The following is a 20,371-nucleotide window of genomic DNA, read 5'->3' on the forward strand; positions in this document are numbered from 1 at the left end:
TAAGTTCTGAAAGGAGTCAGAGAAGGCTGGGAAACATGAACTCTTGAAACCAACCAGCCAAGGAGCCATAGCTCCTTTCCAGGACAGGGCACCGCACTAAACAGAAAGTTCTAAGAGTAGAGTCAGAATAGGGTCAGAGACAAAGGAATGAGAAGATTGAGAATATGATTGAGAATAGGGCAGAGAGCCAGGAAATATCAAAAAGTAAACCATCACATTATTTAAAATCTTCCAAAGAAAACAGAAAGAGATCTGTGAAATATATAAACATATCTTGAACTATTACTCCTTGAAAATTTCAAGAAAACTATTTTCATGTACAAATGGACAAAAAAAGTTAAGATCAAATCTCATACAAAGTTCTTATAAGAAAAAACAGAATGAGAATAACATCCCTATGGATATGAAAAACAACCAAAAAAACCAGCTCAAAAACATACTAGAATTATAACTTACCGTTTCATTTTTTAAATTTTTTATTTTTGAGAGAGAGAGAGCACAAGTGGGGAAGGAGCAGAGAGAGGGAGAGAGAGGATCCAAAGTGGGCTATGTGCTGACAGCAGAGAGACTGATATGAGGCTCGAACTCACAAACTGTGAGATCATGACCTGAGCAGAAGTTGAATGCTCAATTACTGAGACACCCAGGTGCTCCTATAACTTAGTATTTTAAAACAAGCTAAAAGACATTAAGACAATGATACAAGACATGGAATAACAACATAAATCATAATTATAATAATTCAGAAATGAAGTGCTAGAACTCAGGAAAAAATCAGAAATGAAAAAAATAATTTCATAAATTAAGACTAAGCTTGAAGGAAGGCAAGAGTTATTAACTCAATACAACAGATACCCTTAAAAGAAGTTAAAAGTGAAATAGAATAATGCCTTAAAAGAGTTCAATGTTTTCCATTTTAAAATAATTTTATATCCTGGGAGCACCTGGGTGGCTCAGTTGGCTGGGTGTCCAACTTTGGCTCAGGTCATGATCTCACAGTTCGTGAGTCCAGGCCCTGTGTCAGGCTTGGTGCTGACAGCTCAGAGCCTGGAGCCTGCTTCGGATTCTGTATCTCCCTCGTCCATCTGCCTCTCCCCTGTTTGTGTGTGCTCGCTCTCTCTCTCTCCCTTGAAAATAAACATTAAAAAAAATTAAAAAATAAATAAAATGATTTTATATCCTGGGACCTTACTGAATTTATCAGTTCTAGTAGTTTTTTGGTGGAGTCTTTCAGGTTTCCTACATATAATATCATGTCATCTGCAAATAGGGAAAGATTAACTCCTTTTTAACCAATTTGGATGCCTTTTCTTTTTGTTGTCTGACTGCTGAGGCTAGGACTTCCAGTACTATGTTAAATAACAGCGGTGAGAGTGGACATTCCTGTCTTGTTCCTGACCACAGAGGAAAAGCTCTCAGTTTTTCCCCATTGAGTATAATGTTAGCTATGGGTTTTTCATATATGGCCTTTATTTGTTGTGGTATGTTCCCTCTAAAACCTACTTTGTTGAGGGTTTTTTTTTATCATGACTGTATAGTGTTCTTTGTCAAATGCTTTTTCTGTGTCCATTGAAAGGATATGGTTCTTATTCTTTATTAAGTGGTGTATCACACTGATTGATTTGTGATTACTGAGCCACCCTTGCAGTCTAAGAGTAAATCCCACTTGATCTTGGCAAATGATTTTTTTAACGTATTGTTGGATTCTGTTTGCTAATATTGTATTGAGATTTTTTGCAATTATGTTCATCAGAGACATTGGCCTATAGTTCTCTTTTTAAGTGGTATCTGTATCTGGCTTTGGTATCAGAATAATGTTGGACTCAGAGAATGAACTCAGAAGTTTTCCTTCCTTTTCTATTTTTTGAAATAGTTCGAGAAGAATAGGTATGAACTTTTCTTTAAATGTTTGGCAGAGGGGTGCCTGGCTGGCTCAGTCAGAAGAGCCTGTGACTCTTGATCTTGGAGTTGTGAGTTTGAGCCCCACATTGGGTGTAGAGATTATTAAAAATAATAAATAAACTTTAAAAAATTTTTAAATTTTTTTATCCATTTATCCATTTCTTCCAGGTTGTCCAATTTGTTGGCATATAGTTTTCATAATGCTGTCTTATGATTTTTTATTTAAAATTTTTTTTAACGTTTTTATTCATTTTTGAGAAAGACAGAGCACTAGTGGGGTAGGGGCAGAAAGAGCGGGAGATACACAGAGCTGTCAGCACAGAGCCAGATGTGGGGCTCAAACCCATGAACTGTGAGATCATGACCTGAGCTGAAGTAGGATGCTTAACCGACTGAACCACCCAGGCACCCCATGATTGTTTTTATTTCTATTATTTTTCTATTATTTTTTAGTTTCTATATCATTTATTTCTACTCTAATCTTTATTATTTCCCTCCTTCTGCTGGTTTTAGGTTTTGGTTGTTTATTTGAGATTTTTCTTGCTTGTTGAAGAAGCCCTGTATTATTATAAATTTCCCTCATAGAGGCCCTTGCTGCATACCAGAGTTTTTGGACCATTGTGTTTTCATTTTCACTTGTTTCCATGTACTTCTTAATTTCTTCTTAGATTTCCTAGTTGATCCATTCATTGTTCAGTAGCATGTTATTTAACTTTCACGTATTTGTGGTCTTTCCAGATTTTTTCTCGTGGTTGACTTCTAGTTTCATAGTGTTGTGGTCAGAAATTATGCATGGTATGATTTTGATCTTCTTTAATTTGTTGAGGTTTTGTAAGCTAATATGTGATCCATTCTGGAGAATGCTGCATGTGCACTTGAAAAGAATGTGTATTCTGCTGTTTTAGGATAAAATGTTCTGAACATATCCATTAGATCCATCTGCTCCTGTGTGTCATTCAGAGCCATTGCTTCATTGTTTCGTAGTTAGGTGTCATTGTTTCGTATTTAGATGTCATTGATGTAAGTGGGGTGTTACTATTACTGTATTATTATCAATTAGTTTATGTTTGTTGTTAACTATTTTATGTATTTGGGTGCTCCTATGTTCGTTCAGTGCATAAATATTTATAACTGCTATATCGTCTCACTGGATTGTCCTCATTTTTATTATATAGTGTCCTTTGTTGTCTCTTGTTACAATCGTTTTAAAGTCTACTTTGTCTGACATAGTATTGCTACTCTGGTTTTCTTTTGACATCCATTTGCATGCTAGATGTTTCTCCATCCATTCACTTTCAATTTGCAGGTGTCTTAGTATAAAATTGGTCTCTTATAGCCAGGATATAGATGGGTCTTGTTTTTTTATCCATTCTGTTACCCTGTGTCTTTTGATTGAAGTGTTTAGTTCATTTACGTTCAAAGCAATTATTGACATATATGTATTTATTGCCATTTTATTACTTGTTTCATGGTTGTTTCTGGAGATTGTCTCTGATCCTTTCATGTCTTTCATTCTTTCATGTTTGCCGATTTTCTTTAGTGATATATTTGGATTTATTTCTCTTTATTCTTTGCATATTTGTTAGTGGTTTTTGATATATGGTTACCATTTGGTTTGTATACAGCCTCTTCTGTATATAGCAGTCTATATTAAGATGGAGGTCATTTAAGTTTGAACCTATTCTTTTCTCCTCCCTCCCCATATTTTAGGTATATGTTATTATACTTTATACCTTTTTTTGTGAATTCCTTATTTTCTACAGAAATATTCATTTTTACTGCTTTTGTGTTTCCTACCTCTGTACTGCTGCTTTTAGCCTCTCCTTTCCACTCAAAGAGTTCCTTTTAATATTTTTTTGCAAAGCTGGTACTTAGTGGTCATGAACTCCTTCAGCTTTTGTCTGGGAAACTCTTTATCTCCCCTTCTATTGTGTATGATAGCATTGCTGGATACAGTATTCTTGGCTGCAGATTTTTTCCATTTCACACTTTGAATATATCATGCCATTCCCTCTGGCTTACAAAGTTTCTACTGAAAATTCTCCTGCTAGCCTTATGGGTTTTCCCTTGTAAGTTAATGACTTCTATTGTCTTGCTGCTTTAAAGGTTTATTTTTTAGCACTATATTTTGTGAATTTAATTACATTTTGTTTTGGTGTGGGTCTTTTGCTAACAGAATTTTCCCTGAGCCCAGGGCCGAAGTTAGCAAGCTTGGAGTGGGCAAGTACTCAGGAAAACTCTTGGGCATGGCACACTGCTAGTAGGTGAGATACAAGTGCCTCTTACTGGTGGCTCTGTGTTTATCCTGGGGGGTAAGGGAGGAAAATGGTGCCTGCCAGCTCCCTCATTTTCAGTAAAGTCCCCCAACATGTTCTGAAATCAGTATGAATAGATCTGTCTCCTGTTTGCCCCCCCCCCCCCGCTCCCCCACATTGTGTAAACTGCCTTTTTTATGTTCCCTCTCCATCCAGGCTGCTGTCTTTTTAAGGGCAGCAACTGAGCTATTGCTCACCCTCCTGGCTCACTCTGTGCTGATTCAGCAGACTTTTAAAACTCCAGGCTCCAAGTACCACTGGTTTTATAAACACATGGAATTCAGCCCCTCTGGTTTTTAAAGCCAAATATTTTAGGGATTTGTCTTCCCATGTGAGCTCCCTGGTGCAAGGGCCCATTTCTCTGCCCTCTCCATGCACACAGCTCCCACCCTCTTGCGGGCAGCCTCCCTCTGCCTTTCTGACCTTCCTAACCTTTCAGCTGCAGCTTCTTCTCTATGTTTAGCTGTGGAGTTTGTTTTGCCAGTCTTCAGATCACTCCAGTTTGTTACGCTGGATGTGGAGGGTATCTAGTTGAAAATGTGGGACAGAGTGAGCTTGGGGGTCCTTTTACCCCGCCATCTTCCCAAGCTCCTCCAAAGAAAGCATTCTTTACATTTTTTTCCCCAAGTATATGTTGACAGAGTACATGATCTAACCAAGAATAAATATTTGCTTTAAAACGGCCAACGTCAAGATGTAATCCAGTGGGACTTCAAAAGAAAAAATCCACTGAGCACCTAGGCAAAATAAGCATGTGACTTATAGTAGAAAAATAAAGTAATAAAGAATAAGAATCAAAATTAGATTATCAGACTTTACAACATCAAAACTTTTTGCCAGCGATTAAACATGCACATGGAAGAAAACTGAGCCAAGAACTTTAGATCTAGAAAAACTGACTTTCATGTACAAATGACATAGAACAGCTGTTATCAAAGTTAATCAGAGAATATTATTTCTATGGACACTTTCTGAAAAAGCTACTAGAGTGCAAGTCAACAAACTTTTTCTGTAAAAGACTGGATAACAACTATCTGAGGCTATCAAGGCACAGTCTCTGTTGCACATCCTCTTCTTCCAACCCCTGTACTAGAAAATGAGTTTCAGACAACCAAAATAGTTAGGGGGCACTGACAAAGGACTGGGATAGCCTCACCAGACAAAAGTAGTAAAATAACATTTTCTGCTAAAAGAAACTAGGGCATATTAAAGAAATGGCTCATTCCTGATCTGAGCTGAGCCTGTAATATCTTCTCATACCAATAGCTAGGAAATTATGAGACACTCCCATGGTCATGGCAAAAGTCTGCAGGAGCCAATCTGAAGAAGCTTCTAGTGGGCCAGAGATGGGACAATTTGAACTTTAACAAAAATAATAATTTACAACAGATTGAAATCTCAAGTTAGTCTCTTGGAAAGATATGAAAAGGAATCGACTCATTATCTTGAAAACTACCAAATAAAGGTTAAGAATCAAGTATTTATCATGACTTTTCCCTATGTGGACCATAAACCCAGGTAACCAAATAGTAGATGGAGGGATGTATCTCCTTATAAAAATTTTTCAAATAATATATAGAAAAGAAATCAGAATTAGATTACCAAAATTTTGCAAGGTCAAACAAACTGATGAATCTAGGCACTGAGGATTAATGGCTGGTAAAATCACAAAAGGTAAGACAACTATGCATAACAGCCTTGCCAAATCAAATCTTGAGTATGATTAAGCCTCTGGATTCAGCTACCAATTTGTATGAAACACAGAATTAAGAATAATATGTTGGATAATCAGCAGTCCAATTGCAAAAGTTTTGCAATCAGCAAAATTCAGATTATACATAATTTTACTAGCAAATAACCTGGGCTCTTCAAAAAACAGCGTATGGTAATGATAGAAATTGAGCATTGGAAATCTATAGATTAAAAGGAATTTAAATACACGCCAGATTATTTTTGATGGGTAAAACTATAGTATATAGGGATGTGTATTTGGATGATAAAACTATAAAGAAACATCAGCAAGTGATTTCTAAAAGTATCAGATTAGTGCATAGTTTTGGGGAAAGTATGAGATTTGAGATTAGGATACCTAGAAAGGCTTCTAGATGGACTGGCATAGTTCAATTTCTTGACATGGATGGTAGTTATAAGGGTGTTTGCCTTATTAAAATTCATTAAACTGATTTTTATTTTATTTAATTAATTTAGAGTGTGCACGTGACAGCAGGAGAGAGGAGAGAGACAATCTCAAGCAGGTTCCACGCCCAGCACAGGGCCCAATGTGGGGGCTTGATCTCACAACCATGAGATCATGACCTGAGTGGAAATCAAGAATTGGACGCTTAACTGACTGAGACACCCAGGTGCCCCAAAACTAATTTTTTTTAATGTTTGTTTTTGAGAGACAGAGTGCGAGCAGGGGAGGGGCAGAGAGAGAGAGGGAGACAGAATCTGAAGCAGGCTCCAGGCTATGAGCTATCAGCACAGAGCCTGATGTGGGGCTCAAACCCACAAAGTGTGAGCTCATGACCTGAGCTGAAGTCAGATGCTTAACCGACTAAGCCACCCAGGCGTCCCCCCAAAACTAATATTTAAATAGTCCTTACAGTGGCCGTAACCTAATCTGACTTCTACACTCTCCTACGTCCACTCTGTTTCAGCCCCACTGACTTTATTGTGATTGCTTACCTAGGCTAGGTATGCTCCTCACTGGTGTTTTTATAGTGGCTGTTTGCTCTGCCTGGAATATTCTTTCCCCAGATATCCATTTGGCTAACTCCTTCACCTCCAAGATATCCTTAAATCTCACCTTCATGAGGAATACTCTGATCACTCTATGTAATATTATAACCTGCCCCTCAAAACCCCTTGGTCCATGGGACACCTGCTGGTTCAGTCAGTAGAACATGTGACTCTTGATCTTGGGGTTCCAAGTCTGAGCACCCACAATGGGGGTAGAGATTACTTAAAAACTTTTTTTAATTTAAAAAGTCCCCTCATTATTTATCCCCTTTATCTCCTCTGATTTTTCTTTTTCCACAGCATTTATAAATGCTACTATCCTAATACACGATTTTCCTATTTAGTACAGTTTTTGTTTTTTGTTTTTTTCTCCTTCCACTAGATTGTAGGCTCCATGAGGGCAGCATTTTTTTTTGTATTTTGTTCACTTGCTCTTGCTCTCTCATAGGTCTCTGCTAGAAGTATCACCTTACCAATGAGGACCTCCCTACTATTCCTATATCCCAGCTCTTGGCAACAACCTATTTTCTGCTTTATTTTTCTCTAAAGTACTCATTACCATCTGACAAACTAGGCATTTAACTTGCCTATGTTTTAATGGATTGACTCTCAAATGCTAATATAAGTTTCATGAAGAAAGGGCTTATTTTTATTTGTTTTGTATGTTTTGTTAACTGCTATAACCCTAATGCAATGGGTACTCAATGGGTACTCAACATGTTAAGTGAACAAATAGTCTTTATTATGTTTCAGTTTTTTCTTATTCCTTAACAGTTTGTATTATGAATGAGAATTGAATTTTACCAAGAGCCTTCCAGCATTAAATAATATGATCATTTGGTTTTAATTTATTGACGTAATGAATGATGTTAACAGATTTTTCTGATATGAACCATTCATTTTTGAAATAAAATTAGTCATAAAAACTTATCAATCTTTAATACACTGCTGAATTCTGCTGACTAATATTTTACTTATGACTTTATGATTTATGATTGTAGCATCAATATGGGAAGAAAACTCTGAGGTTTTCTTTTCTATAATTTCTACTGGGTTCTGACATTAAATCATAGTTTCATAAAGTGAACAGGGGAGTTTTCCATCTTTTTCTATGACCTAGTTTATTTTTTTTTTATTAAAAAAAAATTTTTTTTTAACGTTTATTTATTTTTGAGATAGAGAGAGAGCATGAACAGGGGAGGGCCAGAGAGAGAGGGAGACACAGAATCCGAAACAGGCTCCAGGCTCTGAGCTGTCAGCACAGAGCCCGACGCGGGGCTTGAACTCACATACCGCAAGATCATGACCTGAGCCGAAGTCAGATGCTTAACCGACTGAGCCACCCAGGCGCCCCTGACCTAAACGAGTTTAAATAGCATTGGACTCATCTGTGCTCTAAAAGTTAGAAACAATTCTAACTTTTGAATCATCTGTGCCTTTTATTTATTTAAAATAAATTTGGGGGGGGGGCACCTGGGTGGCTCAGTCGTTTAAGTGTCCAACTTCGGCTCAGGTCATGAACTTACAGTTCGTGAGTTCAAGACCTACATCAGGCTCTGTGCTGACAGCTCAGAGCCTGGAGCCTGCTTCAGATTCTGTGTCTCCCTCTCTCTCTGTTCCACCCCTGCTGGAGCTCTGCCTCTCTCTCTCTCTCTCTCTCTCAAAAATAAAGATTAAATTTTTTTAAAAATAATAAATTAAAAAAATTTAAAAATAAGAAAAAAATTTTTAATGTTTATTTGTGTGAGAGAGAGACAGACAGAGACAAAGCATGAGTGGGGGAGGGGCAGAGAGAGAGAGGGAGACACAGAATCTCAAGCAGGTTCCAGGCTCTGAGCTGTCAGTACTGAGCCCAACACGGGGCTCAAACTCATGAACTATGAGATCATGACCTGAGCCAAAGTCAGATCCTTAACTGACTGAGCCACCAGGCACCCCACATCTATGCCTTTTAAAATGTTTTCCTTAATCACCTTTTCAATCTCTCAGAGACTAATCAACCTATTTAAGTTCTCCATCTATCCTGAAAAATCAGCTATTATCTCTGGGCTTTCAATTTACTACAAAGATACTCTTTCATAGCATTCACATATAATTCTTTTAATTTCTTTTTTTTTTTTATGTTTTATTTATTTTTGAGAGCAAGAGAGACAGGGAACGAGCGGGGGAGGGGCAGAGAGAGGGAGACACAATCTAAAGCAGGCTCCAGGCTCTGAGCTATCAGCACAGAGCCTGATGTGGGGCTCGAACCCACAGACTGTGATATCATGACCTGAGCTGAAGTCGGACGCTCAACCGACTGAGCTACCCCTCTTTTAATTTCTTTCACATCTGTATTATGTCTCCTTTTTCATCCTTTAGGTGATATATGTTTACTCCCTTATATACCTTCATGATATTGCAAAGGGTTTACCTTTTTATTGACCATTTCAAATAATCAATTTTCATTTTTGTTTCTCCTTTCTACTATTTTTCTCTGTTTTATTAATTTCAGCTTTTCCCTGCATTGACTTTAGGATCCAGTAGTCAATCCTTATCCACCAGGGATAAGTTCCAAGACCCTCAGTGGATGCCTGAAAACACTGACAGTACTGAACCGTGTGTGTGTGAACACACACACACTATGTTTTCTACCTATGATAAAGTTTAATTTATAAATTAGGCACAATAAGAGTTTAACAATAACTGAAAATAAAATAGAATAATTGTTACAATGTATATATATGTTATGTGAACGTGGTCTCTCTCTCAAAATATTAGATTGTACTGTATTCACCCTTCTTGCAATGATGTGAAGATGATAAAAAGCCTATGTGATGAGAAAGTGAGGTGAGTGATACAACATTGTAACCAGCATCAGGCTACAATTGACCTTCTGATGACATGCCAAAAGGATTATCTGCTTCTAGACTGTGGTTGACCAGCAAAACTGTAGGCAAGGGTGGGGGCTACTGCACTGCTTTGCGTATGATACCACTGTCCTAAATTCCCATATGATTTGGGTCTGATTGTAACCCTATTCTTTACCACTTATCAAGACAAACCAACTGATTCATAGGCAAGAAGATCTTATTATTTAAGAACAAAGGAGGGTCTCTTTAGAAAGGGTAATGGGGCTTAAATAGCATTCAACTGGAGGTTCCATGGGTTGAAAACTAAACTATGGCTAAAGAAGAAAAGTAACTACCTAATATAGGCTTACTGCAACATGTATAATGTGTGTTAGGAATAATGCATTCCTACCCCACCCCTCACCCTCAATATATGTTCCATAAGGGCAGGATTTGTGTCTCATTTGCTGCTGTATCTCAAGTGCTTACAATGTGCTAAGGAACATAGCAGAAGGTCAATAAATATTTGTTGAATAAATGAATAAACTGGACAAATCTGTTTCTGATTTTTCAGATGAAATCAGCATTTCTAGGTTTAGAATAACAGTTAACACAAGGTCAAGAAAAAAAAAATAGACTCTCTCTCCTCCCTTGATTACCCTTCCTCTCCTCTATGTCTGGTTATGTCTCAGTCCTTAAGTTCTTTAGGTCCTAGAACATTCCGGGATGAAAGCAGCTCTGTTGTGGTTTTGTCTCTGGTTGTTTTATTTTCCCTATGCAGCAACATCTTGGTGTTTGGCCAGACTTGCATTCTTTGCAAGGAACAGATTTCGTTTCTTTTTTACAGCCTACAAGTAGTTGTGAAAACACTGACACTTTATTTCTCAAAAGTTCACTTATTTGTTCATTCTACTGTGGTCCTCCAGCATGAAATAACAGAACCAAGCTAGTTAAATGTCGGTAATAATTGCCCTTAGCCCATTCTGGATTTCAAGAATAGCATATATGACCAAATATTTAAACACTGCCTAAAATCAAATAGGGTAATCATCAGATTCATTATTAAACCTAAATTTATATTTTCACCTCAAAGGTAAATTACTTTAACATGTTATACTTTAATGAAGACCAAAAAAAAAAGACTTTTAGTACTTATAAATAATGAAACTGTGGTTGAATTTCCTTCCAGTGATTTAATTACATAGTTTTATTTATCCCTGATTTGAACAACACGGACAGAGTAATGACACATATTTCAAGATCTTAAACTATCTCACATAACATAAAGTACAAACAGAACTTCAAGAATAGCAACTTCTTTTCAGCATTTAATTAAAATTTTTATGTATATACTCATGGAACCAACATCCAGAACAAGACAGGGAACATTCTCAGCCTCTAAACTGGCTCTTTTGTGCGACATGCCAGTCAGTACCCATAAGATAAATGGTATTCTACTTATTATATAGATCAGTTTTACCTGATTTTTGACCTTTATACAAATGGAAACTTAAATTATATATTCTTTTGTGTCTAGCTTTTTTTTTTTTAATTTTTTTTTTTAACGTTTGTTTATTTTTGAGACAGAGAGAGACAGAGCATGAATGGGGGAGGGGCAGAGAGAGAGGGAGACACAGAACTGGAAGCAGGCTCCAGGCTCTGAGCCATCAGCCCAGAGCCCTACGCGGGGCTCGAACTCACGGTCCGTGAGATCGTGACCTGAGCTGAAGTCGGACGCTCAACTGACTGAGCCACCCAGGCGCCCCTGTGTCTAGCTTTTTATGCAAAGCCTATTTGTGAGATTCAACATTTGTGTATCAGCAGTTTGCCCTTAGCCCTTTTTCTTGCAGAGTAGTCTGTAGCTCACTGCGTGAAGATACCACATTATCTGTTCTCCTATTGATAAGCATTTGGTTTTGCTTCCAGCTGTTGGAATAGATTTGATAGGTCAGAAGGTAGGCAGGCATTGTGACAGGGAAAGATAGAATAAAATAGGCAGAGAGGGAAAGGTTAGGACCTAAGGTCCCTGGGTGGGGAAAAACACATATTTTAAAACACTGCTGGGAGCATCTGACCCAGGAGCAAACTCCCTCAGGCCTAAAGTTCCTCTTAAAAATGTAACAGACATCACCTACTCCCCTTCAGGTTCCCCTTAGGAATTTGACAAGCAAAATACCTAACTAAAATAAGTAAATCATAAAACTTACGTTATATGTGAAATGGTAGGACCATAGTCTGACTCCTCACATAATGGAATCAAGTCAATCAGGAATGGACAACCCAGCACCTAAAATTAGCAAGCCAATAAGGGTAGAACCTGAGAAGGAACGAGGGGGAAGGAACGGGGCCGAGAAAACCCCATAAAACAAAGTCCCTTGCCTACAGTTGCGGGCATTCACTTTCGAATGCCCCTTTTCTGTAAAGAGAGCTTTCATACTGTTCTTACTTTCTGATCTTATACTCTAATAAAGTTTTGCCTGCTGATTTTAGTTGTGTTGACCTCTTCATTCTTCAAAGCAGGAGACAACAAACTCTGGTTAAAAAATCCTGCAACAGCATATTTGCTATAACAAGTAGTTTTCCCAAGTGGCTATACTAGTTTACACTCCCACGAACATTAAGAATTCCAGTTGTTTCATATCCTTGCCAACACTATGTATTGTCCAACCATTTAATACTAACCATTGTGGTGCATATGTAGGTGTATCTCACTATGGTTTTAATTTGCATTTCCTATTGACTAATAATGGTAAGCCCACTCTTTTATTTACTTATTTTTTATGCAGAATTAGAATGGTGAAAAGATCTCACTTCATTAATCTATTAAAAAATTATATGCTGGATGAAGGAAAACAGCAGGACTCCTGAAAAGTGGAGAGAAGTGATGCAAGTGATCTTTGAAAGACTTCCTTTTTCTAAGGACCATCTTGCCAGCGCTGAGTCAACCTATGGGACTTTACCCATGTTCTTTAATTTTTATATAGATTCAAGTCCAGTGTTCTTTCATTTCATCCTGAAGCATTTGTTGTAGGCAGATCAACTGCTGACAAGTTCTCTTGCTTTTTATGTGCAAAGATTGTCTCATTTCTTCATTTCTGAAGGGCAGTTTTGGCAGATAAAGAATTCTTAGTTGAGTTCTGCCTTTCAACACTGTGAATATGCATCTCATGCATTCTGGAATCCATGGTTGTTTCTTCTTTTTTTTTCTAAATGTTTATTTATTTTTGAGAGAGAGAGAGCAAGCGGAGGGGGGGGGGGCAGAGGATCTTCAGCAGGCTCTGCACTGATAACAGAGAGCCCAATGTGTGAGATCATGACCTGAGCCAAAGTCAGATGCTTAACTGACTGAGCCACCCAGGAAACCATGATTGCTAATGAAAAGGAAGCTGTTACTCTTATTAAGAATCCCTTGTAGGCCATGAATCCTTTTCTCTTGCTGCTTTAAAGATTCTCTTTGCCTTCTGAAGTTTGACGATGATGTGTCTATGTGTGGATCTCTTTGGTTTTATCCTACTTGGGAGTTCGATGAACTTCCTGGATGAGTAGTTACATGTTTTTATTTTTTTCTGCTCATTTGGTATCTCTTCTCTTTGTAGGATTCCCATTATGTGTATGTTAATACAATTGATGGTATCCACAGGTGTGTGTGTGTGTGTGTGTGTGTGTGTGTATACAGACATACATTTTTTTTTTCTGTTTCTCTGATTGGATAGTAGCAATTAATGTATCTATAAGTTTGCTAGTTTCTTTCTTCTTCTAGTTCAAATCTCTTGGGCCTAATGAGCGAATTTTTCATCTTATTTATTGTCAACTCCAGAATTCCCATCTGGTTTATTATAGTTCCATCTCTTTATTCTTATCCTCTATTTGGTGAAGACACTGTTCTCATACTTTGCTTTAACTTTTCTAAAAAATAATTTTTTTTAATGTTTATTTGTTTTTAAGAGAGAGACAGAGTGCAAGTGGGGTAGGAATAGAGAGAGAGGGAGACACAGAATGTGAAGCATGCCCCAGGCTCTGAGCTGTCAGTATAGAGCCTGATGCAGGACTCGAACTTACCTGAGATCATGTGAGATCATGACCTGAGTCAAAGCTGGATGCTTAACCAACTGAGCCACCCAGGCACCCAGGAATCTATGGTTTCTAAAGAAAAGGAAGCTGTTACTCTTATTAAGACTCCCTTGCAGGCCGACAGAGCCACTCAGGTGCCTCCATTTATAATTCTTGATAGGTGAGAACTTATTGCTATTTTTTGCTGTTCTGCTATTGTTTTGTTCCCCTCTTCATCTCTTCCTGTCTTCTTTTGTTATTTGATGGTTTTATGTAATGGTTTCCTTTGAGTTTTTTTCTATCTTCTAAGTATCTATGATAGGTTTTTGTTTTTTCTTGTGGTTACAAGAATTCCATAAAATTACCTTGTAGCTATTATTTTCTGTTTTAGGTTGACAACAACTTAAGTTCAGTCATATACAAAAACTCTACACTCCCCTTCACGCATACTTTTTTTTTTATAGTCAGAGTTTGCATCTTTAAAAAAATATTTTAAATTGTTTATTTTGAGAGGTGGGGGGGGGGTGGGAGGGAGGGGTAGAGAGAGAGGGGGACAGAGGATCCAAAGCAGACTCTGTGCTGACAATAGACAGCCCAATGCAGGGCTTGAACTCATGAACCATAAGATCATAACCTGAGATGAAGTTGGACGCTTAACCAACTGAGCCACCCAGGTGCCCCAGAGTTTGCATCTTTTAATAATGTGTATCAATTAACAAGCTTTTGTGACTAGACATCATTCTACTTGTTCTTAATGTTTTCATCTTTTAACTTTTATATTATGATTAAAAGTAATGTATATACCACCATTACAATATTACATTGGTGCTGTACTTGACTATATATTTACCTTTACCCATGAGATTTATGCTTTCATATGGCTGTCTAGTTTGTTTTCATTTCAATTGAAAGAACTCCCTTAAACATTTCTTGTAAGGTAGGTCTAATGGTGATGAACTCCCTCAGTTTTTGTCTGGGAAAAACTTAATCTCTCTTTCATTTTAAAAGGTTAGTTTTGTCTGACACCGAATTCCTGGTTGGCAGTTTTTTCTTTCAGAATTTTGAATATATCATCCCACCCTTTCCTGGCATGGTAAGCTTCTGCTGAGAAATCCACTGATATTCTTATGGGGGTGCCTTGTAAGTGATGAACCACTTTTCTTTTCTTCTGATGCTTTCAAAGTTCTCTTTACCCTTTAATCTTTTTTGCTTTTACTTTTTAATTGAAATTGACATATAACATTGTATAAGTTTAAGGTATACAATGTCCTTGACTTTTGATTATTTTATTATAATATGCCTCAGTGTAGTTTTCTTTGGGTTGACCCTGATGGGACACTTCTGAGCTTCATGAATCTGGATTATCAATTTCCCTCGCATGATTTGGGAAATTTTCAGCTTTATGTCTTTAAATAAGCTTTCTGTCCCTTTCTCTCTTTCTTCTCCTTCTGGGACCCCCATAACACATATACATTTTATTTTAGTATGATGGTGTCCCATGAATCCCTTGGCTTCCTCATTCTTTATTCTCCCTTCTCTGGGTAATTTCAAATATGTCTTTGAGTTCACTTATTTTTTCTTCTGCTTAATTGAGTCTGATGTTAAAGACCTCTATTATATTATTTCACACATTATATTCTTCAGGTCCGGAATTTGACTCTTCCTTTTAGTGATTGCTATTTCTGTTGAACTTCTTGTTTTGTTCATGTACTGCTACCCTGATTTTGTTGAATTGTCTATCTATATTCTCTTGTAGCTCATCACTTTCTTAAAAACAATTATTTTTAATTCTTTGGCAATTCATAGATCTCCATTTATTTGGAGCCACTGACTAAAGGGTTATTGTGTTTTCTGGTGGTTTCATGTTCACTGTTGCATGACTGTCTTTGCATCTGAAGAAGCAGTCACCCCTTCCAAACTTCATGGCCTAGCTAGGGAATGATGTCCTTTATGAGGAGATGTGAAGTCATCAGTTGGGTGAGGTGTACAGCAGCTCCAAGACCAGATGTGGGGGTATGCCAGTTCTGGGGCAAATGAGGGCACCTGGTCCCATAGTTGCATGTGTGCAGCTATGGCAAGCACCTAGTTACATGGATGCACTTGAGCAGCTATGGTGGCCTCATAATCCTTTGGACATATGGATGGGTGTTCAGTGGTACCAGTGTGTGCTGGAAGCTATGCTCAAGTTTGCCATCATGGGGGGCACTGGAGTTAGGAAGTGAGAGGGGCAGCTCTAACTCATGGATGGAAGGGGAAGTACTTGGCAGCTCCACTTCCAGGGGATGTCGCACTTCTGGTATGAGGAAGCTCTAGCTGCTGGGGTCTGCATCAGCAAAGAACACAGGAGTCCTCCGTAGCAGTAACTAGAGTTGCTGAGGTCCCTCACTCTTCCTCTTTCCCAATGAGGGGAATTCAAGGCCAAGGGAATTCCTTGTTAACACCCTGCTGACCTGAAGGATGGGACAATGCAGGCAGAATGCTTTTTATCCCATTTATGCAGTCATCTCCAGTGTCTGCACTCCTCGGGTTCACTGCAGCCCCCTAACTGTAGCCCAGCATTTCCCCAGGATTATCCTTGTCTGTGATAGTTGACTTTATCATTATTTTTGTGTGGGAGCGAGGGTTAGAATCTCCTAGTCTGCCATCTTGGTGACATTATACTCCCTCATACTTTCCTTTAGTTCATTAGACATGGTTTAATTCCTTAAGGAACTATTTAAAATAGCTGATGTAAAGTTTTTGTCTACAAGTGCAATATCCAGGCTTCTTCTGAGCAGTTTCTATTGATGATTTTTCCCTTGTTTATTTGCATGCCTCATAATTTTTTGTTGAACACTGAACATATTGAATATTATACTGTAACAATTCTGCAGATCAGATTCTCTCGCTTCCAAAGTTTCTCATCACTGATGCTTATTATGTAATTGTTTGCTTAGAGACTCTTCAAAACCAATTTTGTAAAGGTATAGTCTATATTCTTTGCTGTGTATAGTCACTGATCTCTGTTCTGTTAGCTTGGACAGTTTTCTTTAAACGCATAGAACCCAAAAATCTCCCATTCATTGCAGAGGTACTCTGTGGGTTTGGGGGTATACCTTAAACACTCACTCAGTTCACAACTCTGCCTTAGCCTTCACTTCCTAGTTCCACAGACCTCCAAGATGAGCCAGAGGTGTGAGCTCAGGGCCCTCTCAGGTCTTCTCTAGGCACACACACAGTCCTGCCCAAGTGCATGGCTTTCTATATACCCAAGGACACGTTGGCATTTTCAAAGCCCCAAGGACACCTAAATCAAGGCTTCTTTTGTGTATTGTTTGCCCCACCTGTTTTCCACTGCCTCAGGCAGCAGTAATAAAATCATTTGCTTGTAAATGTTTTTGATAAATGCTGCTCTTCCTGCTCCCGGTAGCTTTAACACTTAGCCAGTTGGGAGTCAGGAAAATAAAGACAAGAGTTTTGAGTCAGTCTTCCAGGTAGCCTCCAACCAAGGCAAAACAAATAATTACAATTCTTTGAGAACCAGGTCTGTTCTCTCAAGCACTGAGACTGAACACAGGCTCAGCTGATCTGAACAATGGGGAATGAGACTAGAGTATACTGAAATGCCACAAGCTCACTCTTCTTACTGAATTTCAGCTATTTTGCATGAATAAGTATTCCCCAAATTGTTGCAAACCTTTGGTTAATTACCAGAGTTCTGAAAAGTTGATTCTAACAGTTTTTGTCAGTTTTTCTCTTGCGTTTTTTCCCTAAGTTTATTTATTTATTTTGAGAGAGACAGAGACAGCATGAGTGGAGGAGGGGCAGAGAGACAGAGACAGAATCTTAAGCAGGCTCCTCATTGTCAGTGCAGAGCCTGAGAACACAGGGCTTGAACTCACAACCCATGAGATCGTGACCTGAGCTAAAACCAAGAGGTGGATGATGCTTAACTGACTAAGCCGCCCAGGCACCCCTTTTCTGTTGCTTTTAATGAAAGAGCTAAATTTCAGATTTCTTGGGGTGCCTGGGTGGCTCAGTCGGTTAAGCATCTGACTTGGCTCAGGTCATGATCTCATGATTCATGAGTTCAAGCCCCACTTCGGGCTCTGTGCTGACAGCTGGAGCCTAGAGCCTGCTTTGGATTCTGGGTCTCCCTCTCTCTCTGCCCCTCCCCTACTAATGCGTGCGCTCTCTCTCTCTCTCTCTCTCTCTCTCTCTCAAAAATAAACATTAAAAACATTTAGCAATTATCAGGGAATACTATGAAAAATTATATGCCAACAAACTAGACAACCTGGAAGAAATGGACAAATTTCTAAGCACTCACAGACTTCCAAAACTCAAACAGGACGAAATAGAAAACTTGAACCAACCCATAACCAGTGAAGAAATTGAATCAGTTACCAAAAATCTCCCAACAAATAAGAGTCCAGGACCAGATGGCTTCCCTGGGGAATCCTACCAGACATTTAAAGCAGAGATAATACCTATCCTTCTCAAGCTGTTCCAAAAAATAGAAAGGGAAGGAAAACTTCCAGACTCATTCTATGAAGCCAGCATTACTTTGATTCCCAAACCAGACAGAGACCCAACAAAAAAAAGAGAACTACAGGCCAATATCCCTGATGAATATGGATGCAAAATTCTCAACAAGATACTAGCAAATCTAATTCAACAGCATATAAAAAGAATTATTCACCACAATCAAGTGGGATTCGTTCCTGGGCTGAAGGGCTGGTTCAACATTCACAAATCAATCAATGTGATACATCACATTAATAAAAGAAAAGAAAAGAAAAGAACCGTATGATCCTGTCAATCGATGCAGGAAAAGCATTTGACAAAATTTAGCACCCTTTCTTAATAAAAACCCTCAAGAAAGTTGGGATAGAAGGAACATACTTAAACAACATAAAAGCTATTTATGAAAAGCCCACAGCTAATATCATACTCAATGCGGAAAAACTGAGAGATTTCCTCCTGAGATCAGAACACCACAGGAATGTCCACTCTCACCGCTGTTGTTTAACATTTTGTTGGAAGTTCTAGCATCAGCAATCAGACAACAAAAGGAAATCAAAGGCATCAAAATTGGCAAAGATGAAGTCAAGCTTTCACTTTTTGCAAATGACATGATAGTATACGTGGAAAACCTGATAGATGCCACCAAAAGTCTTCTAGAACTGATAAATGAATTCAGCAAAGTTGCAGGATACAAAATTAATGTACAGAAATCAGTTGCATCTTATACACTAATAATGAAGCAACAGAAAGACAAATAAAGAAACTGATCCCATTCACAACTGCACCAACAATCATAAAATACCTAGGAATAAACCTAACCAAGGATGTAAAAGATCTGTATGCTGAAAACTACAGACAGCTTATAAAGGAAATTGAAGATACAAAGAAATGGAAAAACATTCCGTGCTCATGGATTCGAAAAATAACTATTGTTAAAATGTCAATACTACCCAAAGCAATCCACACATTCAATGCAATCCCAATAAAAATTGCACCAGCATTCTTCTCGAAGCTAGAACAAGCAATCCTAAAATTTGTATGGAACCACAAAAGACCCCGAATAGCCAAAGTAATATTGAAGAAGAAGACCAAAGCGGGAGGCATCACAATCCCAGACTTTAGCCTCTACTACAAAGCTGTAATCATCAAGACAGCATGGTATTGGCACAAAAACAGACACATAGACCAATGGAATAGAATAGAGACTCCAGAATTGGACCCACAAAAGTATGGCCAACTAATCTTTGACAAAGCAGGAAAGAATATCCAATGGAAAAAAGACAGTCTCTTTAACAAATGGTGCTGGGAGAACTGGACAGCAACATGCAGAAGAATGAAACTAGACCACTTTCTCACACCATTCACAAAAATAAACACAAAATGGATAAAGGAACTGAATGTGAGACAGGAAACCATCAAAACCCTGGAGCAGAAAGCAGGGAAAAACCTCTCTGACCTCAGCCTCAGCAATTTCTTACTTGACACATCTCGAAAGGCAAGGGAATTAAAAGCAAAAATGAACTTGGGACCTCATCAAGATAAAAAGCTTCTGCACTGCAAAGGAAACAATCAACAAAACTAAACGGCAACCAACAGAATGGGATAAGATATTTGCAAATGATATATCAGACAAAGGGCTAGTATTCAAGATCTATAAAGAACTCACCAAACTCCACACCCAAAAAACAAATAATCCAGTGAAGAAATGGGCAGAACACATGAATAGACACTTCTCTAAAGAAGACATCCGGATGGGCAACAGGCACATGAAAAGATGCTCAACGTCACTACTCATCAGGGAAATACAAATCAAAACCACACCGAGATATCACCTCACGCCAGTCAGAGTGGCCAAAATGAACAAATCAGGAGACTATAGATGCTGGCGAGGATGTGGAGAAACAGGAACCTTCTTGCACTGTTGGTGGGAATGCAAATTGGTGCAGCCGCTCTGGAAAGCAGTGTGGAGGTTCCTCAGAAAATTAAATATAGATCTACCCTATGACCCAGCAATAGCACTGCTAG

At 38.3% G+C, this 20,371-nt stretch overlaps 1 protein-coding gene across 2 annotated transcripts in view; it reads right to left on the bottom strand.

Annotated features, from left to right (window-relative positions):
* The window catches only part of TPST1 (tyrosylprotein sulfotransferase 1), a 166,063-nt gene that overhangs the window by 69,357 nt on the left and 76,335 nt on the right, over window positions 1–20,371 (bottom strand). The gene's annotated exons all lie outside the window — the stretch shown is intronic.

This window comes from Panthera tigris, chromosome E3 (assembly GCF_018350195.1).
Source record: "Panthera tigris isolate Pti1 chromosome E3, P.tigris_Pti1_mat1.1, whole genome shotgun sequence".
Classification (NCBI taxonomy): domain Eukaryota; kingdom Metazoa; phylum Chordata; class Mammalia; order Carnivora; family Felidae; genus Panthera; species Panthera tigris.